Here is a 27,076-nt window from a genome sequence, read left to right on the forward strand (position 1 = left end):
GTTGTGCTATACTGATGTGTGTTGCAGAAAGCTTATGATATTCTAAGTAAAAAGGTGTTTTTGTGTATTTCATAAATCCTTCAAAACTTAGAGAGATATAATAACCTCTCTTTTTTCAGTAGTATCTACATTTTCTTTACTAACAGCCTTGTTCTTTTCATTAAGTGAAGAATATTATATTATCAGTGTCAGAGTCACACATCCTTTAGGTTTTCCCAGCAGTTATAAAACTCTTCTACCCATCATCTCAGACTGCTGATTCCAACCTTTTCCTTAAGCGTTATTGGTGAATACTTGAGGCTTTTTTTCCTCAATATGAGATGGACAAATAAAGGCTACCTAGCAAATTCAGTACCAATTTTTCATTTCTTCTTCTTTTTTATTTTTTCTTTCTATAATTTCCTCTACTATTTCATTTCTAGTTAGTAGAAGTAATCTATTTAGAGAGACAAAATTGATGCTGCCAGTATCCAGGACCTTCCACTCCATAGCAATACAGGAAGGAGCAGTGTAGGCACATAGCAGTGTCTAATATTCTTTAAAGAACATTCTTATGGCATCCTTAGCCACTGTCAGTTCCACTTGGATCAGTAATGAAGGCTGAGAAGCACCTCAACCCTCTCCCAGATGCAGACAGTGTTTCGTAAATGCCTAGGAATCTTTTTCTTGCCTACTTAACACTAATCTACCAAAGTCTCTAAAATGGTTTCATTTTATTTCAAATGTATAACACGAAAAAGGTGAGAATATTGTCTGAAATCCATTTTATTGCACCGAATAACACATTCATTTTTGTGTGGCTTATTCAAGCCTGTAACCTTGGACTTGTCAATGTAGGGATACCCTTTCTTCCAAAATGAATGTTAGATTTTGGTTTACTCTCTCCAGATAATTCTTTTTAAACAATTATTTCTGATCTTAGTTCTGAAATGACTATCTATGCAGATAAATAAAAATACCAGAACTTATATTTTGAATGTAGTTCAAATAATTGATCTAGTAGTGAAACATGCAAATAGTAAGAATCAATGCATGTCAAAAATTTGTGTCTAATTTCTACAAGTCTGCTGTAAAATGTTCTTATCAGAGTAGTAAAAGCTCTACTATAAAAACAAAATAAACCTAAAAGCATCATGAGTTATGAAATTGACACACATAAACACACACACACACTACACACACACACACACACACACACACAAGGTTAAAGGGGAAATGTTTCCAATTCCTTCACAAAGTAAATGTTGTATTAACAAGACTGTTCCATATGTTAAATTACTGTCATCTGTAATTATTATGTTATGAGCAACAAGGTAGCTTTTACATCACGTAGAGGATTATGCTAAAAAAAAAAAACCTAAATAAACTTACAACAATTTTTGTAGTGAGCAGAGATGTACATTGAATACAGATAGCACATTTTACAACATTTTGCTGAGATATTAGCTTAATTTTTCCTTTAGCTTTTTCCAGAATGTGTGTATTTTATCCAGAAAATAATGCATGTTTTTAATTTTGGTGACATGCTTTATTGATACAATGTTACATGATTAAGCATTTATTACTGTTATGTGCTGCAACACTTTAGGTGGTGCATAAAAGGAGCCAACTAGCTTCCAAAATCCACTGCTTCCTAATTTAGATTCCTGACATGATGCTCTGTTGCAAAATGCAAAACATATTGCACTGTCTTGTGAATTATTTTTTCTTTGTTAACAAGGTCACTCAAATGTAGTGTTTACAAATTGTGAATTGTGCTTAATATATTAAATAATGACTAAAGGCTGAGAAGTCAAAAGGTTGCTCTTTACATTAATCTACCTGCTAAAAAATTTGTGTTATTTTATTGTCATTACTTTCTATCCAACCAGGAAAATCCTGCTATATTTTTATTTTTGTTTTTATTTTCATTTTAAAGTGCTATTGCTATAAAAACAATGATAATACCACTAGTATCTTCAATAATAATAGTCATAGTTCATACATCCATGGCACTTTTTATGGTTGAGGAACTGTTCTAAGCACTTCACATATGTTAATTCAACTTTCATAAGTACTTTAAGGTCATTACTATTATTATCCCCATTTCGTAGGTGAGTCTGATATACAGAAAATAGAAAAATTTGTTTAGTTTCTGATTAATGGAGCTTGCATTTGAATCCTAGTATTCTGGATTCAGAGTCTATGCTTTTAACCCCTATAGTAAACCTGTTAAAAATAATTTATGTAAATTTTTTCATATGAAAAAGAGTGACAAAAATGCTAATAAATTTTGAAATGTTTTGGATATGTTCTAATGATTGGTTGACAATTTCCATAATAAATAGTAAATAGAATTTATGTGAAATTTTGTGAAAATATACAGAATCACCTATTCTCCTCTTATTCAATACCTATTTTTATAGACCTCTAGTATTTTTTTTTCTGCGGATGGTACTTCCTGCTACAGACTACATGTTGCTTTCCGAGGAAGGTTATGTTTGCTGAAATGTTAAATAATCTTAAGCCATAACAAAGTTTATATAAATTTCCCATGAAGCAAAATGCATTTGTCCTCTGGAGTCCCAATGTTGGATGAGAGTCACATCGACATTTGTAAGTTTTCTAAAACTCTTTCAGAACTCTAGGATGGACATCATCTAGGTTCGTTGACTCACTGTCCATAACTTCTTTACCCTATGAGAAAGATTTTAAATGAGTAAAAATAAATTGGGAAAACTGTCATAATGCAGACAGGTTTGACTCCTTTACTCAGTTTTCAGTCTAACTTAACAAACTCTGTGGTGGGCTCTTGTGTACTGTGACTTTACTGGAGTATGTTGGGGTATTGGTACCATTGAATCAGCTGTGGAACAAGAAGAGAACTGGGCCAAATGGTAACCTCCCTGGGCCAAGGAACAGGAGCTGGGATCAAACAACAGTGTTGCAAGCCCTGATCTCACCAAATGCAGCCAAGAAGTCTAATGTTCAATACAAATATTATTGAGCTTAGACATGACTTAGATATGTATCAATACTGCGAGGGCCACCCTAGTTAATGGAACACAGTGACAGAGAATCTGAACACAGACAATATTACAGGCAATTATAGGCCTGTGACTGTAGTATATACTTACAAAGCTAAAAAAAAAAAAAAAGGACATAGAAAAAGCTGAGCATAATATCAATGACCAATTAAATTTTCTGCTCCTCAGGACTAGGGTGTTGAGTGAAACATCCTGTAGGATTATCAATCAGAAATTAGAAGGGGGTGAAGCAGACAAGGTCACTCTAATGGGAAAAAAGGTAGAGGAGGGCACCTGCCCTGTTCAGATGTCTATTTACTCTGACCACCCAAATACCCTATCTTTACCTGTAATATTATCATCCTCCTAAATTCTAATATTCATAATATAAAACTCAGGAAAACAAAATTATAAAATCAAAAGAGGTCTTCCATAAATAACATCTAAAGCAATAGAACCTATTTTCACTATTAATAAGGGTCACAGGATTATATTTTCAAGCCTTTTTAAAAGATTAGTTCTCAATTGATGAAATAGCATTGTTAACATTTTTGGTCCTTAATATATTATTTTGCTAAAAATAAATAAAGCATATTTGACTTAAGATTAGATACGGGCTCAAGAAAAATGCTAAGAAATTTTTATGAATATAAAATGTATCTTTTTCCCACTGAAAATAGATTCTAGGGTATCGATTCATTTTTAGTGGGGCAATCTTGCTGGAGATTGTAGAGAAAAGGTGAGTTTTCTGCCAAATTACTTTCATTATGTTGTCCAAGAAGGTAAAAGACAGGTTAATTTAAAATTGCAATTACGTCTTTGCACCAAATATATCTGGATTAGAAATTACAAGTTTTTTTAAGTTAAAATTTTGCACAAGTGAAATTAAGGTAAATGTCTTTAAGGCTGTCTTTTATTTTAAGTAAGTATCCAATAAGAGCTTGTTTATCTGAAATTAAAATGTAATACTTTTGAAATAGCTGTAATTATAAATAACTGATTTTAATGGCAAATTACAAATTCAGTAAGAATATTTTGATTTGTATTTTTATTATGTAGATTTATTTCATGAAACATATTATTTTTTGTTAGGCAGACAATTACATTTACAATGGAAGCAATATTCTTGTTGATTACTCAGTAGAAGTTTGCATTTTATTTTACTAAATAATTTGCCTTTAAATACATTTTTCCATGATATTCCATATTAGGTCATTTTCTCCATACTAATAATAGATTTTCATGGAGAGGAGAATATTTGTGGGTTGTATTATATACTGATACCTTATATATGTGTTGTCTCAGTTATCAGAATAGAAACAGAAGTTCAGGGAAGTTTAATTTACTCAAATCACAAAAATAGTAAATGGAATTCTCAGAAAGACTTATAATTAGATCTGTCAGACTCTATATGTGCGCTCTTGGCCCCATGCCGTTCGGAGACGTTTTCTCCCAGGTCACTCCTGCTGTCCTGGGTAGCCAGGAATTCCTGTGTGCTGGCTTCGCTACTGCCTGGGCAAGGTTCTCAGCCTGTCAGAGAAGTTCCAACAAGGCTGTCACCCAGCACTTCTTCTGAAGCTAGTAAGGATGCATGAAATCCCTCTAGCCAGAAGCAGAATAGCTTGGTCTGCACTGTGGTGCACTGTTCAGTGAAGCAGTTTACTAATTTTACAACCAAGATTATCTACCTGACTACCGGGGATGGAAACCTCACCTTTCTGTGTGTGATAGCAGGACTTTGCCATTTTACCATCTTCATTAGCATCACTCACTTTACTTTTGAGGGACCCTCCTGCCCAGAAAAATGATTTGTTCATTACAGAAACTTCTCAAAGACCCATCTACCCCTCAATAGAAAGTATCACTAGACATCAAAGCATCAGAGGTCAGTTTTCTGTAAAATTACTTTTGTTACATTGTCCCTGAAAAAAAAAAAAATTACCATTTCGGTTTGAGCCCTAAAATTATTTGAATGCCTCCACCAATTTCCAAATGGTTGTATCTTAATTCTTACCTAATCTTAATCAAGCCCCCTTTTGGAAAGACCTGCCTTAAATCAAATTTCCAATTTTCAAATTTGTGACCTTGCTGTCTCTTTTTTGATACACTGGCAATGCTTTGCTTTTCTTTCTGCAATAAGCAGTAAATTCAGCTTTGCCTTTTTCAGTTAGTTGTTGGTGATATCTGGGGAGTCAGCTTTTGACAATTTCAAACACACAACCCTTTTCTTACAGGTGTATTCACATATTGCCATCTGAGAAGAGTTCTATCTCTTCTGACTTGCTGCTCATAGACCCAAGTAGAGTTGTTTGTCTCCATTGCAGAGCCAACATCTGGAAGGCTCATGTTTACTAGCCATAGCAAGCAATTACCTGGGCTACTATATTGAGAGCTATGAAACATTTCCTGGAAAAGGTCATTTTAAGGGTAGGTATTTGGGGAGAATGATCCATAAGGCAAAAGAAAATTCTGTATGAGCCGTGCAGGTTAGAGGTAATATAATTTTGGTGCCCATATTAAAGGTTGTGTTTGTGAAGTCAGAGACTGCTGAAACAGACATTTGGAATTTGTATTAGGCATCATTTAGCTTGTGTAACTATAGTTGTGTAAAACAAACTGTGAAATTCCCCTTCTGACGCAGTGTCTGATTCTTATACTCTTTTTGCTGTCTGTCACATACCTTGAGATCTCTCTGTGTGTGATACAATATTTAAGCCCTTCCTCTTTCTTTCTTAGCTCAGAAACATTTCCTAAACCGTGTGCCACAGAACACTCATATATTCTGGGTAATCTTAATTGATATTAAGAAAAATATACAATATTATATGCCTCTTTTTGAGATTCAAATGGAAAATTTTGTCTCAATTTGAGATTGAGAAATTCTGTCTCAATTTGAGAAAATTCTGTCTCAAATTTTGAGATTCAAATTAAAAAATCTGTCTCAATTTGAATTACAAAAATAAAAATGAATTTTGTGTAAACTAGCATGTTTTAGAAGTATTTGAAATGCCTTAAATTTTTGTTTTTCCTAGTGATATCTTGCTGAACTCTTGCGTCTCAAGTGAAGCAGTTTGGAAGTGCTCCCCTAGTCTGTAAGGACAACATCAACAAACCTATCTCTTGTCTCTCTTTCCACATTATAACCTATTAATATTCCCCTAAACTGAAATGCCTTTTCAAACTTCCACCTGCTCTGCCACAAACAAAATGCCAAACCAAAAAACAAACAAAAAACCTAAGGCAAGGTTCTCTTCTTTTCGTGTTTTTGCCACCATTTTGTCTTTAACATTTTTAAATTTTTTGTTTATTTAATCCACCTCTTAGAAAATTGCTGTTGTAATCTTAATGAGGTCACTTCCCTAAAACCAACCGATATTCTTTTGATGATTCTCCTATGGCCAGTAGTTCTCATTTAAATATTGCCCCAAAGATTTGAAATGGTTAAAAACAGTATAATAATTGAAGGCTACTTTGTACTCAAATCCAAAAGTTTACTAACTGCTCTGTTTCCTATCATTCATTATATCCAAACACATTGCCCAATACAGCCAATCAAAGATTCTGTAAATAAATCAAATGACAATATTGAAATTCACTATTAGAGGCCAACATAGACATTTCCAAAATTTGAATATAAATTTTCTATTATGAAGGAACCACGAAAAATATAAACCTAAAAATTATGTCTCTTATCAATTTATAGAAGTTTATAGGCTTCAAAATTAAAAGGAATCAAAATTCAAAATTAAATTATTTTTATCTTTTGTGAGCCGGATGAAGCTAAACATTATCTTGTCTTATTATTTGCAATCATAGCTAAAGAGGTTCTGAATATTTACATAGAGATGAGAGTTCCTTTAGCAACTTTGTACCTGGGCTGTCTTTCATGGAAATAACCACAATTCCTTCAAGACATCAGAAGGTATAGATCAAGGTGGAATCTTTGATGTGTTTCATTTCCAAGAACAGCCAAAGAATTAGAAGGACATACAGGATTATCAAAATAGTCACAAGCCTGACCACTCAACAAATTTAGGCTACAAACTTTCTGGAGACTGATTCTTAGTTCCTGGAGAAAATTCCCAATCAAAATTATATTCAAAAGCCTCCTACACAGTTTTACCAATGATCACGGCAGACATGTAATGATAGTTACGGGAGAAAGAGGACTGAGATGTCCCTGGTATCAGCTGATAGTCAGATATAGAGAGATCACAACATGTAAATCTGAAATCAATTAGTAGAAATCTCCATAAACAGTTAAATTTGACACCGCCTGGGGAAAATTAATTATACATGGGTGGGGGCAGCAAACAATATTGCTGATATTCTGTCAGATAATAGCACTAAAATAGTGTTGTCTTATTGGAAAGCATAGATATTCAGAGTGGTCCCTGCTGTTGTCAACAGACATGTTTCTTTACCATCCCACTATTTAAAATCTTGTAATCTATCTTTCTCCATGGACTTCTGTGACACTTGTACTACAGGACTGGGACATGGAATCTATCAAGTGACATAACCCTCATAAAATAATATTTTAGGGCTCAGTATTTTTCTGTAGTGCAGCACATAGGTATAGCCAGTGCCTGCTAGGATGGAATTTCAGTTTTCTTTTAGTTATGCTTCTTCGGTCAGCTAATGTTTTTGAGATTTATTAATGCGGGTGCATATACCATTGCTTTGTTCCTTTTTATTGTTGAAAAATATTCCATCATATGGATATACTAAATTTTGTTTATTCACTTACCAGTTGATAGACATTTGGATTGTTTTCAATTTGGGGCTATTATTAATAACACTGCACTGATTATTCAAATACAAATCTTTGTGTGGACATGTTTTCCTAACCCACCAAAGAGTAAAACTACTGGGTCTTATAACTTTTAAAAAATTGAAAAACTGCTTTTCCAAAGTGGCTATACCATGTTACATCCTATTAACGTATAAAGTTTCTACTTTTTCTACATTGTCATCAGCATCTATTTCAAAGTATTTTCTGTTTGAACAATGTAGTAGGCGCGTAGTAGTTATCATGCTGTAGTTGGAACTGTTGTTTCTGGAATGTTTAGGACCTCTTCATGTGCGTATTTGCCATTTCTATATCTTATGTGATTAAATGTTCATCCAAATATTTTTGTCCATTTTTTAATTAGATTGTCCTCTTATGGTTGGGTTGTAAGAATGTATTATATATTCTGGATGAAAGTCTTTTATCAGAAATATGTTTTTCAAGTACTTTTTGCTTCTCTGTGGCTTATCTTTTCATTTCCTTAATAGTATCTTGAATAACAAGAGACTTAAATTCTTATGAGGTCTGGTTTATTATTTTTATTTATTTTAAGTATTATGCTTTTTGTCTTATATTCAAGAAATTTTTTCTTAATCCAAAGTCACAAGGGTTATCTTCAATGATTTATCTAAGAGGTAGTATAGTTTTGCACTTAAATTTAAGGCTATGATCTATTACAAGTCATTTTTCTTTGTGGTGTGAGGTAAGGGTTCATGCTTATTCTTTCCTTTTCCCTGCAACGTGAATCTCCAATTGCTCTAGAACCATTTTTTATACTATCCTTTCCCCCATTTAATTATGTCAGCACTTGTGTTGCAAATCAATTAATCTTATATATGTGTTTATTTCTGTTCTTTTCCATTGATCTGTGCGTCTACCTTTATGCCAGTACCACACTCTTGATTACAGCTTTCAAGGAAGCTGTGGAATCAGGTCATGTGTCTTCTAAATTTATTCTACTTTCTTCAAAATTGTTATTCTAGGTTCTTTATATTTCTAGCTGGTCAATTTCTATTAAAAAAAGATATATTTGGAAATAATTACACTCAATGATATTTAGTATTCTAATTCAACATACCTTTGTGTTTATTTAGGTCTTTAACTTTTCTTGTCAATGATTTGTAGTTTTCAAGACATGGATCCTTCACTTTTTAATTAAAATGTATCCCTAAGTAGTTTATTTATTGCTATCAAGGTTTTAATATCTGTAAACTAATTGATGTCACATGTAATATTAAAGAATAAAGAATAAAAATATGTGATATGAAGGTTTTAATATCTGAAAATGAATTAATGTCATATGTCTTATTAATAAAATAAAGAATAAAATATATCATCACCTCAATAATCTCAATAGAAGCCAAAAAAATTGTAAAAATTAAAACACACATATATTCATGACAACAACTCATTTTATATTTTATTTTTTGTATACTATTGTGAGTGAAAATGTTTTCTTAAACAAAATTAGTTTTTTATAGTTTTGGATTTTTCGTTACTAATACATACAAACATAATTTTGTAAAATTTTGTTTTCATTTTTAATTTAATTTTTGATTTTTGTATGCTTATCTTGCTACCCACAACCTTGCTACTCACTTCTTTGCTCTAGTATTTTTTTCTTTTTCTTTTTTAGAAGTGTTAGGGGGTAAATTATTTGGGGTTTTCTATATGTAAGAACACTTTTACTGTGAATAAATGCACTATTACATCAGGGTTTTTAAATCTGAATGGCTTTAATTACTTAGAGTTTCAATTGGCTAGAAACTTCAGTACCAGTGCAGAATAGAAGTTGGAAGAAATGGTGCTGACTTATCCCTGCTCTTATGGGGAAAACATTTAGTCATTTACCATTTGTATGATATGTGCTACAGTTTAGTTTTTTTTTTTTTTTTCAAGATGACTTTTACAAGCTTGGGTAAGTTCCCTTCTATTTCTAGTTTCTTGGATTTGTTGAGTTTTTGTCATTAATAGATGTGTGTTTTAATTTTTTTTTTTTTTTTTTTTTTTTTTTTTTTTTGAGACAGGCTCTTGCTCTGTCGCCCAGGCTGGAGTGCAGGGGTGCGATCTCGGCTCACTTCAAGCTCCACCTCCTGGGTTCACGCCATTCTCCTGCCTCAGCCTCCTGAGTAGCTGGGACTACAGGTGCCCACAACCACGCCCGGCTAATTTTTTTTGTATTTTCAGTAGAGACGGGGATTCCCCATGTTAGCCAGGATGGTCTCGATCTCCTGACCTCGTGATCCGCCTGCCTGGGCCTCCCAAGTATGTTTTAATTTTTTTAATTTCTTGGCATCTATTGAGATTATTGAGATGACCATGTTTTTATTATTTATTCTATTACTATGACATTTAACATTAATTGGATTTCAGATATTAAACTGACATTGCATTCCTGGGGCAAAATTCACTTGACCATGTGGTATAATCCTTTCCACAAGTTGCTAGTTTCAATTTTCTAAGATTTGTTAAGAGGTTTCGTATTTATGTTTATGAAGTATATTCGACTGTAGTTTTCTTGTGATATCTTTGTCTTGCTTTGGTGTCAGGTTAACAAAATGACCTCACAAAATGAGTTGACCTCATAAAAGTCATTGTTTCCTTCTCTATTTTTTTGAAAATGTTTGTGTAAAATTGGTATTTTTTTTTCTTAAATGTTTTCCAGAATTTACTAGTGAATCCATCTGACTCTGAACTTTCTTTGCAGAAAAATTTTTAAGAATTAATTTCTTTACTTGGTATAGATTTATCTCATTTTTTTTCTTTTGCTTGAGTCAGTTTTGTTATTTTTTTCTTTCTTGAAGTTTGTGTTTTTTATCTAACTATTCAAATTCTCAGCATAAAGTTTTTCAGAATGTTCACTTAAGCTACTTTTAACTTCTGTAGGGATTGTTGTGAAGACTTCTCTTTTGTTCCTGATTTCGGTAATCTGTATTTTTGCTTGTCTTACTAAATCCTTATTTAGATTTTGTCTTATGAGGGTCTCCTGTGGGATTATAATAAAATCATTATGTCTGTGTCTGCCAATAGCATCCATTCATTGTTCAAATAACTCTTACTCATCTTCATGCAGGTAATATGCTTTTCTCAGGCCAATATCCAATAAGGGCTGCTTATATTCAGTCTATTACTGTTCTGCTGGCTCCCCTTTCAATATTTCTACTGTTAGTTATGTTTTACCCTGGAGTCTTAAGTATACAGTATTTGCAGTCTTCTAATATCAACAAACAGGACACCTGCAGGCTCATCTATAAAAACTGTATCACCTTGAAACTCATCCAGTGAACATTTTAATATGTTAGGACTCTTGGGCTTGGGGCCAACTCACAAAACTGTTTTCTCCTTGATCTGCAAAACAAAATTTAGAGCAACTGACTCATTACTATTTACTTAGGCCTGATACTAACAATTTATATCCAGATTTACTGGGATATTCCAGTATACTTATAACTCAGCTGTCTTGGGTTGAAAAGTAGCAAATTATATTTTTTCCTACAAAAGCATATGAAGATCCATTCTCATGTAAACTCATTTATAATGCCAGGCTACACTGCCTCCTGAAGATCAAGGTCAAACTGTATCAGCCCTAGATGTAAGGCCTGTGTGTTTCCTGAAGTCTGGGTTCAGCAAGGAAGATCTCAGCCTTTACAGAGAACTGGTAGTGTTTTCTGAAATGCCTACTCATTAGCTCAAGAATAGGTTAAATATACCACAGGACAATTACCTTAAGACAAGGTGACTGATATGGTTTGGATCTGTGTCCCCACCCAAATCTCAGTTTTGAAGGTGGGGCCTGGTGGGAGGTGATTGGATAGTGGGGGTGAAGTTTCATGAATGTTTTAGCATCACCCATCCTCAGTCCTGCACAGTGAGTGAGTTCCCACAAGATCTCGTTGTTTAAAAGTGTGTGGCACCTCATCCCTAACTCTCTTGTTCCTGCTCCTCCCATGCAAGACTTGCTGACTCCCCCTCGTCACCTTCTGCCACAATTGTAAACTTCTTGAGGCCTCCCTAAAAGCCAAGATAGCAGACTCATGCTTCCTGTATAGTCTACAGAACCATAAGCCAATGAAGCCTCTTTTCTTTATAAATTACTCAGTTTCAGATATTTCTTTACAGTAGTACAAGAACAGACTAATATAGTGATGTTCCATGTGCCTGAAAATTCAACGAAGACCCAGCTGTTAAACTCATAACTACAAAAATACAGTCACATCATAGAATTACAGGCATATGCAAACTTCCCACATAGCCTGCATTGATGAAGTATCTCCAACATTTAAGGCCTTTTGATCAAGCCTCTGCCTGATCTCTTCTTCTCATTTTATTACTCTCCAAATATCCATCTTATGATTTCCATTTTCAGTGTGCCAAATCTTAACACTTTTTAAAATGTAAACTACTACTCTCACAAACTTTAGAACCTCTTTCCTCCTGTCTTCACTTTTCCAAAGGGGGAAATAATGCCTTCTTAAGTTTCACAGCATGAAGGAGCAAACAGAAAGCATGCTCTCCCTGTAGGCAGGTCGTCATGTATCTCACTGAAAAAGAGAGAATGGGGCTGGATGAGAATCGTATTAATTTAGTCCTTTCTCTCTGAAGAGGAGGAATTGAGCAAAGGAAGCCAAGGAATGTTTGCTGAGAAAAGTCTCCCTATATGGAAGAAGACGTTAGGATTGGGAAAGAAACATTCTTTCCTAATATAATTTGTGGTCTCAAATTCTCTCAAATAATTGTACTCTTCCCTTTTTGAAAGGTTTCCAGTCTTCAATTCTGGGTAAATCCCACTGTTGACATTTTATGTTCTTGTTTTTAGCCTGGAAAAAAAATCTGTTGGGAAAAAAGAACTAATAAATATACTGAATCATTAACTATGTTTTTGGGTTTTGTTTCTGTGATAATGTTTCATTCTCTAAAAGATGTCTATACTGTGATTATTATTATTTGCCTACTGCACTTCAACTGTATTCTTTCCTATTGTGGCTGATTTCCTCAGTAGTAATCAGTATTTACATTATTCATCTCCAGTTTTAGTTTGCTACAGAAATCATTTGAAACATGTTTCATTTTCCTCAGATACCCAGGTACTGAAATACACACCTCAGATGACTTTCATTTCCTCAAAAGTTTTCACAGTTGCCCTTTTCCTCCTTTCTCAGAGAAGGGGGTTATTTTCCTGTTGTAAAGTCAACCCCTTCATGAATGGCTATATCCCCTTTTATCTTATTTTGGTCCTTCCACTTCCCTCTAAAAAGACAACCATTCTAATGTGCTAAATTTGCATCTCTCTCTTTTTTTTTTTTTTTTTTTTGCTTAGTGAATTTTTGACATATGGCATTTTATTGCGTAATCTCACTCTTTCTTATTATTTTCCTTTTAGTGCTGCTTGTTGCTGATGTTTCTGCCCAAATATCATGAAATGTGGAGAAGAAAGAACACTCACATGTGCCCTGGAGACTTTGCTTTTATTTTTAAACATGTACATCCTGAAATTATGTTAGAGTACATTTCAACATATTCAAAATCATGTCATAAAATGAATGTTGTGAGAATTATTGACAATTCTGAAAAAGCTTGGGTTGTTACTCAGTTAAGATGTAAAAGAACCCACAGGTTATTTTCCTTTTCTTCTTCTCTGCCTCACTGTAGGTTCGTTGTTACCAGCCCTGTAAAAACAAAACAAAAAAACAAAAAAACTGTTTTTGATAATCAGGTTCAACCATCTCTCCCTACTGCAATGGTTTGTTAAAAACATGCTTCTGGCAATGTGTGAACCTAAATACAATGCTGAGTTTTCATTATCCTGCAATAAGAGCAACTGCCTGAAAATAAAGCCTGCACAATGGAGGGCAAAGCCAAATTGTGGAGAGAAAATGAACGTGAAAGCAGCACAGAGCCAGAGGGACACAGGCAGCCTCTGGGCTGTGTGTGACTAGTGGGCCTGAAGCCGGATTCCTTTCTTTATCTTTTTAGTTACATGAGTTAATGAATTTGCTATATTTGCTAAAACTGGCTTGACTTGACTTTTAACATTTGAAAATAAAGTGTGCTGGAAAACAGAATAATGGGTAGTAAGAGGGAATGTCTGGAATTTGAAGACCCAAATGTGGAATCAATTGAGTCAAAATACGGTGGGCAACAGGGAAAGTATCTTTTCCTCAAATTGGAAATTCTTAACAATCTTTTTGTAAGAAGCAAAGTGTTGATTAGACCAATAATTATTGTGTTCTTGAAAACAGATACTTGATTGAGTAATAGTAGGAAGCAGGATGTGTTTTCTAATGCTTAAATCTTATAATATGGTATTAGAGGAAAGAATATCTAAGCTTTGGTTTCAACTGTCCTAACTAAAAGAAGAGAGGAAACAGAATGGTACAGTTTGCTATGGCCAGCAATCCATGATGACCAAGAGTTAGATAATCGTGCATAGTGGGAGATTGTACTAGGTGAATTTTTTAAGTTATTCTTTCCCTTCCTCCCTCTTTTTCCCTTTCTTTCTTTCTTTCTTTTCTTTCGGGAGTCTTTTAGTGAGGGAGGGCGGGGTCGGGAGGGAGGTGTGAGTGGGAGGTCGTAGTGAGGGAGGGTTGGGGGGAGGGAGGGAGGGAGGGAGGGAGGCTTCTTTCGTTCTGGCTTAGTTTCTTCTTTCTTTCTTCCATCCATCCTTCCTTCCTTCTTCTCTTTCCTTTTTTCTTTCTTTCATCTCTTTCTCTTTCTTTCTTTCTTTCTTTCTTTCTTTCTTTCTTTCTTTCTTTCTTTCTCTTTGTTGTTTTATTTTATTTTACATTCAGAGGACACTTGTGCATGTTTGTTACATGAATAGATTTGTAATGGCGAGATTTAGGCTTCTAGTGACCCAATCACTCAAATAGTGAACATTTACCTAATGGGTAATTTTTCAGCCCTCACCCTCTCCAACTTCCCCCATTTTGAAGTCCCAAATGTCTATTATTTCTATTTTTATATTCATGTGTACCCATTATATAGCTCCTAACTGTAGGTGAGAATGTGCAGTTTTGATTTTCTGTTTCTGAGTCATTTCACTTAGGATAAAGGCCCTCAGTTCCAGCTATGATGCTTCAGAGGACATGATTTCATTCTTCTCTACAGCTGTACTAGCTAGATGTTTTGCCTCAGGCAGAGAGTGAGGAGCAAGAAACACAATCATAGATGCCACTGGGAACAGAGGAAGCTTGTTTCCCTAGCTCTGTGTGAAAGTTTCCTGTACTATGTTATCTTCTGGACCAAATGAATTGCCACTCACTCTTTAGTCACCCACTATGATTTAGTCTTGTAGCAAAATACAAAATATACTTACGTCATTATCTAAGCTCATTAATTTGGAAGCAGAGGCCTAGAAGGAGGCTATTAAAGACCAAAGTGGGGAAGAACACCAAAGTCTGTAGCTAAAACACAAGGATGCAGGATCCAGATTAATCAGCTCTAACAAATTTGCTATCTTTAGTTACTTGGTTGGAGAGTTGAGAGAATGCAAATTTGCCAGCATCCTACTGTGATTTTAAAAAGTACTTTATTACCAGAAGAATCCCAAGCTAGGTAAGTAAGAAAGGATTCACATGATTATTCACTCCTAAAGTTTGAAACTTGAAACTACCTACACAGGAAGTGAGTTGGTAAAGCAGCATAGCTGCTCAATGTCTCTTCCACATAAGAGTAGGAAGAGTGATGGAAGGGTGAATTTTCCAGTGAAGAGAATCAGTAGAACTGACTTTGGTTGATCAAGAAACATTTCACTTCCTTGGCAGGGAATCCTTGCAAACCATGTCTAGGAAGTATCATAGATGCCTTATACATTGTTTCTCCTTCTTCCCCTTTGTAAATCAGAGCTTTTGTGATAATTATCCTGTTTTTACTTCATTAGTGTATATTCAGTGTGTGGAGGTGGTTAAATATATTATTTATCTATGGCCTTTTGCACCTTGAGGTCATATCTAAACAGACTAGTCTGCAGATTGCCCAGAAAACCTTGACTTAGAGAACAATGTATGAACTAAGATTCAGCTAGTCACCCTCTGGAGGAAAGGATAAGTGAGATTTTGCTTATGAATGAATGAGACACTTGCATATTGCTGGGCTGAGAATTTTTGAAATTTTATGAATTGCAGAAAGGGCATTTATGACTACCAGGAAGTAAAAGGATAGAATTACTGAAAGCATCTGCTTTTTTTTTTTTTTTTTTAAAGACAGAGTCTCTCTGTGTTACCCAGACTGCAGTTCAATGGTGCAATCTCAGCTCACTTGAACCTCTGCCTCCTGGGTTCAAGCAATTCTCCTGCCTCAGCCTCCCGAGTAGCTGGGACTACAAGCACTCATCACCACGCCCGGATAATTTTTGTATTTTTAATAGAGACAGGGTTTTTGCCATGTTGGCCAGGCTGGTCTCGAACTCCTGGCTTCAAGAGATGTTCTCAGCTTGGCCTCCCAAAAATGCTAGGATTACAGGCATAAGCCATAGCACCCAGCCCGAAAGCATCTACAATTTTTTTTCGCTCTGCCCACCACCATCTATTTTCAGAAAAAGTGTCTCTTCTGCTTCATATGATTTTGATAAACTTGTTAATCAAGATAGTTTGACATTTCTAAATGAGATAAAGGGATATGATCTGATCATTTTGTTAGAGCAAGACATTTACTATGATGTTTATAAGGTAACATAGTGTCCTTGTGCAGTGGATAATCTTTATAATTAAACACTATGACAGCGGTTGTGATATACAGCATTAAGGAGCCACAGGAACACCAAAATGAAGAAATCATCCTGGATTGAAGCATAGTATTCTGAGAACACTAAATAGTTTGGTGCAACAGAGGTAAATTATATAGAAAAACTTGTGACATCCTCTTTTCCACATAACTGAGGTAATGGCGTTGAACATCTTGTGGCTGTAATCAGAAGGTTTGACTTTACACTGTAAGCAGTGTTGGGCCACTAAAGAGACAGAGTCTCACTCTGTCGCCGAGGCTGGAGTGCAGTGGCACCATGTCAGCTCACTACAACCTCTGTCTCCTGGGTTCAAGGAATTCTCCTGCCTCAGCCTCGCAAGGAACTGGGATTACATGTGTTCACCACCATGCCTGGCTAGTTTTTATATTTTTAGTAGCAACGGGGTTTCACCATGTTGACCAGGCTGGTTTGGAGCTGCTGACCTCAGGTGATCTGCCCACCTCAACCTCCCAAACTGCTAGGATTATAGACATGAGCCACCACACCCAGCCTCCTTTCTTTCAATAGTATTTCAGAAGTATGTTGAATGAATGGACTAAAATGAGTTTTATCGTTACAGCAATCTGATAATAAGTATGGAAAAGTCTGTGAAAGACCAAGTGATCTGGGAAATAAGATGGCTTTCCTGGATGAGAATGAAGTGCAAGTTTTTCCAGTCCTCAAAGAACCAATAGAAGGAATGCCAAAGATTTGGCCCTTCTCTTACTCTTTAGCATATTGACTACAGCTTGATTGACTGTGCTGCAGGTATTAGGCAATTTTAGAATCATTACATAAATCAGCATGCTTCTCATATTAAAAAAAGTTTTCTTTTACATTGATGAATACTTGTCTTCCTTCTTAAGACAAATAAATAAATATCTACATCCTAGCAAACCTATGGTGTGTTTTAAAACTGCTAGCAAATAACCTACATAATTGGACAGCCCATTATCTTTATTATTATTATTATTACTTAACACAGATATAGCACTTGCTTCAAACGGCATTCACTCAGAGTAACTGACAAGCATTAATTACTTAATGTGTTCATGTTCTTTATGGAGAAGTTAAATATAGTTGAGTATATATCTGAGGACACACACATATACACACACTCTCAGGATTAATAGAGAATCCAAGGAAATGTCTGTTGATTGCTGAATGTGTATATAATTATGTCTATATAATTCCCAACAAATGGATATCAGTCTTCATTTCAGAAATATACTTTCAGTAACGATGTTTATAATCACTTTTAGCTACAGTTTTAGTATAAAAATTATTTTAGTCAGAAAGTTCTTTACAGTAAAATTTTTGTGATAATTTTAATCCATTTATTCTTCTGGAAAATAACGTAGTATGCTTTATGTTGTCTTCCGTGAACAATGCATTAAGTTCCCCATATTGGTATCCTTGGTGTCAGAGCAAATAAATTGAACAAATAAATAAAAGACAGAAATCTCTTTTCCACTTCCTAGATATACATTCATAAGAGACTAAAGGGCCAGTGTTATCAATTATTTTCTTCTTCCCCTCAATGCATTAGCATATTCTCTAGAATGATGTGCATGTGCTGGTGAACAAAGTCAGCCTCCTCCTCTGGGTTAGTTGCAGTGTGTACCCAATTAGTATCTCAGGTATTTTTCCTATCCACATGGCAGAGCGCCCAAATATACCTGGATTTAATTGCCCTTACCTTCATTTGTCGATATTTTCTCTAACTTAGGTGGAAGTTGTTATTCTGAGCCACTGGAGGACCCGTCAGGATGTGTAGAGTGAAAATAGTAATAGTTGGTAGTAATTTATTCCTTGCTCATTAGGATCTCTAGATCCAAAGTCTCTAACTTCAAACTTACAACATAGGTATTGTACATCTAAGCTATTTCTGTCTGAATGTACCATGTAGACCTTTCTATGTCACATACATATTTATGACACTTTGACTGAATTATTGCTATCTTATAAGTGATCAACATTGCAGTTTACAAAAGATAATAGAAAAGATGGAACTTTCCCTCCTGAGTCTCATCTATTACACAAACCCGAACTAGATAGGCAATAAATACTATAGGCTGCCAGAAGGGTGGGAAGTAAAATTATGGTAGTGCAATAAACCAGGGTGGTATGGTCAGTCCCAGAGGAGAGGCTTCTATAACATTGAGAGATGAGGTTTATATAGAAACTAAAGTGTTCCATAATTTATTCTAATATCGTGTCTATTTTATTCTGGTGTTCTTTCAGGTAGCTTTTACTTTGTGCTGAATTCTTTTTAATTAAATTCTAGTTATAATTTGAAGCCATCTAGGCTTCTTATTTTCTCTGAAAATCTGATGAAAGACATCGTTCTTCTACACAGATAGTGCACACATAAAAATAAGTACAGAATTTTAGATATTTATGTATAATGCCTATCCAAAGACTTCATAAATGGTTCACAAAACATATGTTAAAAACCCCTACACTTTAGGGGTTTAGAAAAAAGAAATGTACTATTTCATCTAATGCTGATCAAAGACTAGAAGATTTCTACATGAAATCAATTATTCTTTTATGATTTAGTTTATGTATAATACCTCTCATTCTCCTAAAGTGTTAAGGATCTAAAACTTTAATCCATGTGTAGTATTCTATAGTTTTATCTATTTTATACTGTTATTCATTTATCTGCTTATAAAAACTCTGGTAAAAGTTTTGTGTTAGAAATATTGCTGACTTCTAAAATGCACTCTAATACTTTGGACCAAGAGAACCATTTTTGTATTTCACTTTTAATGTTTTTCACATTCTGAAAGTATTGTTAAGATTCTTTGTTTTTAAAATAGACGTGATTGAGAGCAACTAAAATCTATGCATGTGAGACTACAAATGCAATAGCAACTCTTGTGAGAACATACGTGTGTATGAGCTTTGTAGCTGTTACTTTAATTTGTAGAGTCTGTGATTGCTCTACTTTGCCTCTTACGTGTTTGGATTTCTTGAATTCTTTATTTGAAAGAACTACTCCATAAATGATGGATATTCGTTCCTCTGAACTACGTGATTGTACAAAAATATACCTACTGAAAAAATGGGAATAAAAATGCAAGGGTTATAAAAGGTGTTGGTTAATGTATGATTTTATAATAGTGAGGTGCTATTAGAGTGGAGAGAAGTATTAATAGCTATTCCATTTATCTATTGCTGTTAAACAAGCCACCCCAAAACTCAGTAGCTTCAAACCACAACTCATTACCTCTCATGGTTTTGTGGTATGCCTGCTTTTAGCTAGGTAGTTTCACCTGGGATCTCTCAAGTGTTTGTAGATAGATAGCAGCTGGGACTGAAGTCGTGTGAAGGACCGGCTGGGCTGACCATGGACACTCCCTATTGGCTCATTGCTTAGCTGGAGTTGCCAATGAGAACCTGTGTGTTCTCTCTCTCTGTGTGACAAGGGAATCCTCACATCATAGTAGTTGGAGTTCTTACGTGGGGTCCTAGGGCTCAAAGATAAAAGGTGGAAGCATCCAAGCCCCTTATAAAAGCATGCCCATAACTAGAATAGCTTCGTTTTGCTATAGATAAAGCAAGCTATAGGCAAATAAGGCCAACCCAGATTCCAGGAAAGGTAAATAAGACTTCACCTTTTAGTGGAAGGAATTTTTGAAAATGTGCTTTAATCTCTTATAGAAGCCTTTAAATAATTCACAGAGATGAGCAGCATTGACAAGCTGTTAGAACAGGGATTTCTAATATTACATTTTAGATTTCCAACCTTGCTGTGATGTGCTAAGTTACCTCTAACTCCCATAATTTTTCTTAGGTTGCCACACACACATATATAAAAGTTGTGGATAATTAAGGGTGAAAGAAAAGGACGCATAGCTTGTCTCACATTCACCACTTTGTATCTGAAAATAGAATGGTGTCTTATCAAGAAGACTGCGTCCAGGGCATTCAAAGCATGAAAAGCAGCGGAATGAACAATGAGATATGATGAGGCACATAAAGAAGTCCATATAAATCTTCATCATATAGAATCCTAAACACAATATAAAATATTTGAGAGTTTCTGAAGTAAAGATCCCAGGTAAATCTTGTTCATACCAGTTGTTCCCATACTAATTTGGCATGGATTGGTCACACATTTTCTGCCTCTCTTTTTTTCTCTCTCATTTAATTTTTTCCTAACAACTATCAATATCTAACAGTTTCCTAAAGACGCTTTGAAAAATGCTGCATAGTAAAATATAACAGAGAGTGTTGATTTAATAAAGAAGAATATCTTTGAATTACAGCTTATGAGAGATTTAATGAAGGAAGTAGGAAGCTAGCAGAATCATTAATAAACTTGTTTTAGAAAAGAGGAGGAGAAATGTTGCTAGATGGGATAGAAGAGATTCATCTAGTCCTAGAGTTTTCTTCAGCAGGCCCTAAGATTTTCCTGAAGATATGTCAGAGAGGACCAGGAAGAAAGTGGACAGAAAAGCAAGCAGGACTCTAGACGCTAATATCTTAGCAAACATCCAAAAATAAAACTCAGTTTATACATCTTCACTGTGAAGAGTTAAATAATAGATTTCATTTGAAATGGTAATGGTGATAAAAGGATGAAGAAGAAAGGAAGGACATGAGTGGGAGGAGGAGGAGGAGAAAGTTTATTCAAAAATTCAGTGGCACAATCAGAAATAGAACAAATCCTCTGTCTTTGAGACCAGGCTATTCTAGTCTTCTACATGATCTCTGAGGAGGGGAAATTCTGAGATTAAGAGAAAGTTAGGTTGTGGCGAGACTGTTATCAATCTTACATTTTATGATAAGAATTTTTGTCATTACTCACAAAGATTGAAAAAATTTTACAAATATATCTTAGCAGGAACAGGATTTAATTTTTAAAGGAAGATAAAGTGCTAGTAGTTTAAAATAAAATTAAAGATAAAAATATTGCAATTCAGAAGAAAAATTTTTAAATAAATAGACTGGTTTATGTAAACAATTCCGGCAAGAGGTAGTGAATGACAGGTCTCTGTTAATTCCAAGCTGATTGAAAGGTAAGCAAAAAAAGCAATACATTTTCTGCCTTGAAGTTCTTCTGAAACTTTCTTAATGTCAGTGTGTTTGATCATTCTATATTAAAAATATTCAACAACTTAATTTTAAGTCATGATTGTAGAAATTTGGTTCAGTTGCTGGTATTTATGTATAAGTATTATATCTCTAAATTAATAATATTTACTGCTCTTTCTTTTTTAAAAAATTTTTTGTTAAGATAAATTATGGCATCTTCTTAAATGCTTTTATTAGTTAATTGTTTATATTTATAATTGACACATAATAATTGCTCATATTTATATACAGTATGATGTTTCAGTGGATGTATACATTGTATAATAATCAAATCGGGGTAATAACCACATCCATCACTTTAAACATTTATTATTTCTTTGTAGTGATAACATTCAAAACCTCTTCTAGCTATCTTGAAATATACACTACATTGGTATATGCGTAGTCACCCTCCTGTGTTATAGAACAGCAGAACCTTTTCTTCCTGTCTGTCTAAATTTGCACCCGTTGACCAACATCTCCCAATCTTCCATCATCCCTATCCTCCTGAGTCTCCAATAACCGCTGTTCTACTCTCTATTTCTATGAAACTACTCTTTTAGATTCCACATATAAGTGAAATCATACAATGTTTGTATTTATTTCTGTGCCTGGTTTACTTCATGTAACATAATGTTTTTCACGTTCACCCATGTTGCCACAGACGATAGGATTTAAATAATTTTGAGGTAGAATCAGCCAGTGTTATTGGGTAATTTACTGAAAAAATAAATTAACTATAGTTAGTACATTTAATTGTGTAGACAGTGTCGGAAACACAACACTTAAAATGTCAATGCCAGCTTTTGTAATGAAGCCAATTCTCTAAGCTTGAGTAGGATGGAGATGTGTCTGTTTTAGTTGGTATAATTTTCTCAGTGTCTGACACTTGGTAGACACTCCAAGTTATTTGTAGAATGAATATATGTTAATGCATGAAGTTGCTCATTTTCATGTTATTAAACATTGTGTAATACATTATTACATTTTGAAAGTTTGTATAATTTCATCATCCTCAATAATATAGGTTCTGTGAATGAATATGATTGGATAAAACACACAGAAATGTATATAGGATTGATCATATTATAATTGAAAATTACTTAGAAACTCTTCAAAGTAAATAAGTAGGTACACGTCATGCTGTACAAGGTCATTTCTCCTTTTCTGAAAGCACATTCCTGTTCAGTCTAAATTAGTTCTTCCAATCAAGCAACTGATGAGGTACTTTTTACAACACTTGAATTTTCTGCAGTACTATAGAGAATAGCACATCATTAGAAAGCCTGGAAGAACATTTGCTAAGCCATAGCTGTTTTTTAAATGATTTTTGTTCATTCTTACTCCACGTAACTGGAAAAAAAATATTGTCATGGTGAATTTGTGAATTTAATGCTTGAAATAATATAATCATTTATTATAAAGTATGACTTTATCTCTCTAAATAATTTTTTGAAATTGAGTGTAATTTGAATTTTTTGAATAAATACACCTCTAATATTAGACTATTACAATCAATACAGTTGTTTCTTGTAAGAAAAACCTGTATCTGGGCCTAGTGCAATTTCTTGTAATTTTGGCTATGCGGAATCTGATTGCAAATACCCTATCAGAAATTCTGATTAGCAGTTGTAGATGTTTTTGCTTAATAAGTGATAAAGTCATCATTAGTTAATAAATGTCATTTATGTCACAGAACATTTCTCTTTCAAACACAGGACTCATGAGGAGCAGAGGTGTCTGTCTCTTGAGTGCCAAAAATATTGGGGCACAATGAACTCAATATGGTTTAGGAATGATTAGTTCTTTGATAGAGAGTTCTCTGAGGTAATTAATGTGCTTTTTCTTCAGAGTTTTAAATATCCAGCAAGCTCTTTTGTCCACTTGATTAACCAGTAAATTAAATTTTTATGTAAGTCTTCTGACCTAGTCAATTTGCCAGGAGTATACATTAATGGAGGGTAACAGATGAGGTTCTTCCTGACCCTCTGTACAAATCGCTGCACCTCATCTACTTCTACCAGAAGGAGCCTCTGCTTTTACTGACAAATGGGCTGTTGTAGAAACAAGCAAAAAACTAATCATTAAAACTGAGAAATTTTAAGAGAGTCTGTGAGGTTCCACAGTAAGAGAAGGCAAGACACTGAAAAGAGAAGGAATATGTTAGCTAAACTAACATTAGGTAGTGTCTTTCAAGGCAAGAAGCACTTAGATGTTTATTGAATAAATGAAGTGAATGAATAAATAAATGGCTTATGGGCTGCACCAACTTATTATCTGGATATTTTCTTCTATACAAAAAAAAAGTTTTATTATTCTTTTCTTAAACTTCCAAAGATTTTAAAGTCACTGTGATCGTTTTAAAGTCACTGATTCTAAGAATTTAGTAGGACTTATCTTTTAAAATTGCATGACCTTAGGATTTAGGAAGAAATCTTCGAGTGAGCATTGGATAGTGCTGATTAGAGCAGGTCAGTTACTTAGATACTTGAGAAAATGGACCAAGGGGTTAGAAAAAAGGCAGGAATAGAAATCAAAAGTAACTTTAAAAATGTTTCTTAAGGTAACGATGACATTTAGAAACAGGAATGCACTTCTCCTCCACCCCATTCTTTATCTCCTTTCTTTTCCCTCTCAGCTTTTCTTTTTCTCCTCCTCCTCTTTCCCCTGTTTGAAAATTGAGATCCCTATTTCCCAGGCTACAAACTCAGGCTGAAATTACTTATTCTATACTTCAAATATGTTAGTTACACTTACATAGTTCAGGGACTTCAGATCCTAATCATAATAGTTTCTTTCGAAAATGTTGCTTAGTTACAAAACTTGTCTTTTTATAACAAATACAGCAACATTCCTAAGTTGGAGGTGTATGTGAAACCAATCGGTGGAATATCTACATACTTTACCTTTTCTCCTCATTAAAATAAAAATCAAGATGTTCTAGTAAATTCTTTTCACTTATTACACCATTGATGATTGTATTCTCAAATACCTGGGGAAAATTAATGAGCTTTTGCAGAGTACTAAAACCGTGCATATCTTTGGAAACTAATGTTGTATTTAGCTTCAGCCATGATGGATTGATCCAGTCCACTATTATACTGGAAAATGATTTATAAGAAGAAAAACAGGTGTCATTTTCTTTATGATTTATGGGTTTTTATCTTTAATCCTGAATTTTCATATCATTAGTCTTGAGAAGGGGATATTATAAGACGGGTGCAATGAGATTTCAAATAATTTCATATGTGTAAATCAGTTTACTATCTATTTTTTGGTCATGGGTTTTATGATGGAACACATAATCATGATGAAGCACATGATTCTTAACCCTAGCATAATTTCTCAAATCCATATATGTGCCAAATTGCATAACCATATGTCAGGTTCACGACTATGCCAATTGTGATGCTTGGGGTTAGGTTCCAGCCCATCCTGAGGTCTGGAGGAAGTGGGTGAATGTTCAGAAAGAACACTCTAGGGGCCGTAGGCAGTGAAAGATGATTTTATTCAGCAGCAGCTCTCATCAACAGCTTTTTCTCACATTGTTCACCCTGTCCTGGCTGTTTAATCCGGCGGCTCCCATACACAGCTGTGTGTCTGGTTCTCTCTTGCCTTCAGGGTCAGCAGCTTAGCTCTCTCTCTCTAGGCACGAGTGAGCTGAGCTGTGTCCTGGCTCCCTTCTGTCTGTCTGCAAAGACAGACACCTCTGACTCTCTTTCTGTGGGCACCAGCATACCTACACAATGTTAAAATGGCAATTATACCTTTTACAGACAATACTGGTGTATAGCCTTCCCATGTTATGGCTTCATGGCTGTGATAACAAGTGGAGTTATATGCCTGTGCTCTAAAGTCGCTGACGTAAACATCCTACCTCGGCAATCCTTGACCAAAGCACAGCCATGTTCCTTGTACCATATGTATATTCATATAGATATATATGTGCATCTAAAAAATCAATTTAAGTATAAATGAAGACAGCAATAGAGAAATAGTTTATTTAAAAGAATTTTATTATTGGATACAAATAGTCCCTTTTAATATGGGAGTTCACCTATGCTTTATAAAATGAAAAGGTGTTTAGGAATGTATTGACCTAGGTTCAGGAGAATTACCTTTCTTCTTCCCAGGGCCCGATAGGTTACTTTTTATCTATGAGTGAGTAAAATGTGCAGAACTCTATAGAGACATTAGTCAGAAAGAATTTTCAAAAAAGTTCTCTAGTTTTCTACTCAAGATAACTTTAAAAATTATTATACATTATCTAGGCTATTTTTTCAGCTTTTTTTCTAGTGTTCTTTCTCCTTGAATAGTTTCAAAGATTAAAGCTAAGCTTGAAGCACGATTTGAGGAGGTAGAATATGGCTTATTTTAATTATGTCAAGGCCCATAGAAACCACCTGATTGTGGCTTCTTTACATTGAAGTGTCTGGCCTCTTCCTCTACAACCAAGATGACGGGGAGTTGTTAGCGTTCAACCAGAGAAGCAGAATCAGTAGGAGATACACATTAAAATATTTTTGCAAAGAATTGGCTTAATCATTTGTGGGAGTTGGAGATGCAAGTTTGAAATTCATAGGGCAGGCTAGAACACTTGGCCGTGGTGGTGTGGCGGGGGAAAGTCCTGCTCACATTTCTTCTCCTTTGGGAAAACCTTAGCAATGCTTTTAAGGCCTTACACCTGACTGAGTAAGGTCCATTCACATTATCAAGAATGGTCTCCCTTAAAGTCAATTGATTATGAACTTTAATCACAGCTACCAAAAAACCTTTCTGCAACACCTGGATTTGTATTTGATTGATTATTGCAATCTATAGTTTAGCTATATTCACACTTCCAAAGACCATCACATCACAGTGATGATACACCATTATAGCTTTTCCTTTCTCACTTGGGGCACTGAAAGGCAAATGATCTATGAAAAGACTGAGAAAACCTTATGCCTTATGTTTTTTTCCCATTTTAGTTGTCTTACCATGAGCACTGTCTTACCATGCAACCCTAATTACAATTACAATTCCACTTATTCACAATTAAAAGAAACATGCTCAAACTTCTGGCACTGGTACATAAAGATTCGTATTGAAAATTTGACTTTTCAATTATTTTGGTAATTTGGTAATTGCGTTGATTGAAATATATTTTGGGGATTGGGATGTTTTATAATCTATGTAGCAATCATTAAGGAGATTAATAGAGTTTGAATGTGTCTCCACCCAAAATCTCATCTTGAATTGTAACCCCCATAATCCCCACGTGTCAAGGGAGAGACCAGGTGGAGGTAATTAAACATGGGGGCGGTCTTCCCCATGCTGTCCTCTTGATAGTGAGTGAATTCTCACGAGATCTGAAGGTTTTATAAGGGCCTCTTTCGCTTCACTAAGCACTTCTTCTTCCTGCCTCCTTGGGAGGAAGATGTCTTGCTTTCCCTTTGCCTTCTGCCATGATTGTAAGTCTCCTGTGACCTC

General features: G+C 34.7%; 1 long non-coding RNA gene across 1 annotated transcript in view; it reads left to right on the forward strand.

Moving 5' to 3' along the window:
* The first annotated feature begins 13,177 nt into the window (after positions 1-13,177).
* Positions 13,178-27,076, forward strand: part of LOC115899030 — a 33,573-nt gene continuing 19,674 nt past the window's right edge. Inside the window, exon 1 of the long non-coding RNA XR_004058635.1 lies at positions 13,178-13,276. This is a non-coding gene — a long non-coding RNA (uncharacterized LOC115899030). The remainder of the gene's footprint in view (positions 13,277-27,076) is intronic.

The sequence above is a fragment of the Rhinopithecus roxellana genome, chromosome 8 (genome assembly GCF_007565055.1).
Source record: "Rhinopithecus roxellana isolate Shanxi Qingling chromosome 8, ASM756505v1, whole genome shotgun sequence".
Classification (NCBI taxonomy): domain Eukaryota; kingdom Metazoa; phylum Chordata; class Mammalia; order Primates; family Cercopithecidae; genus Rhinopithecus; species Rhinopithecus roxellana.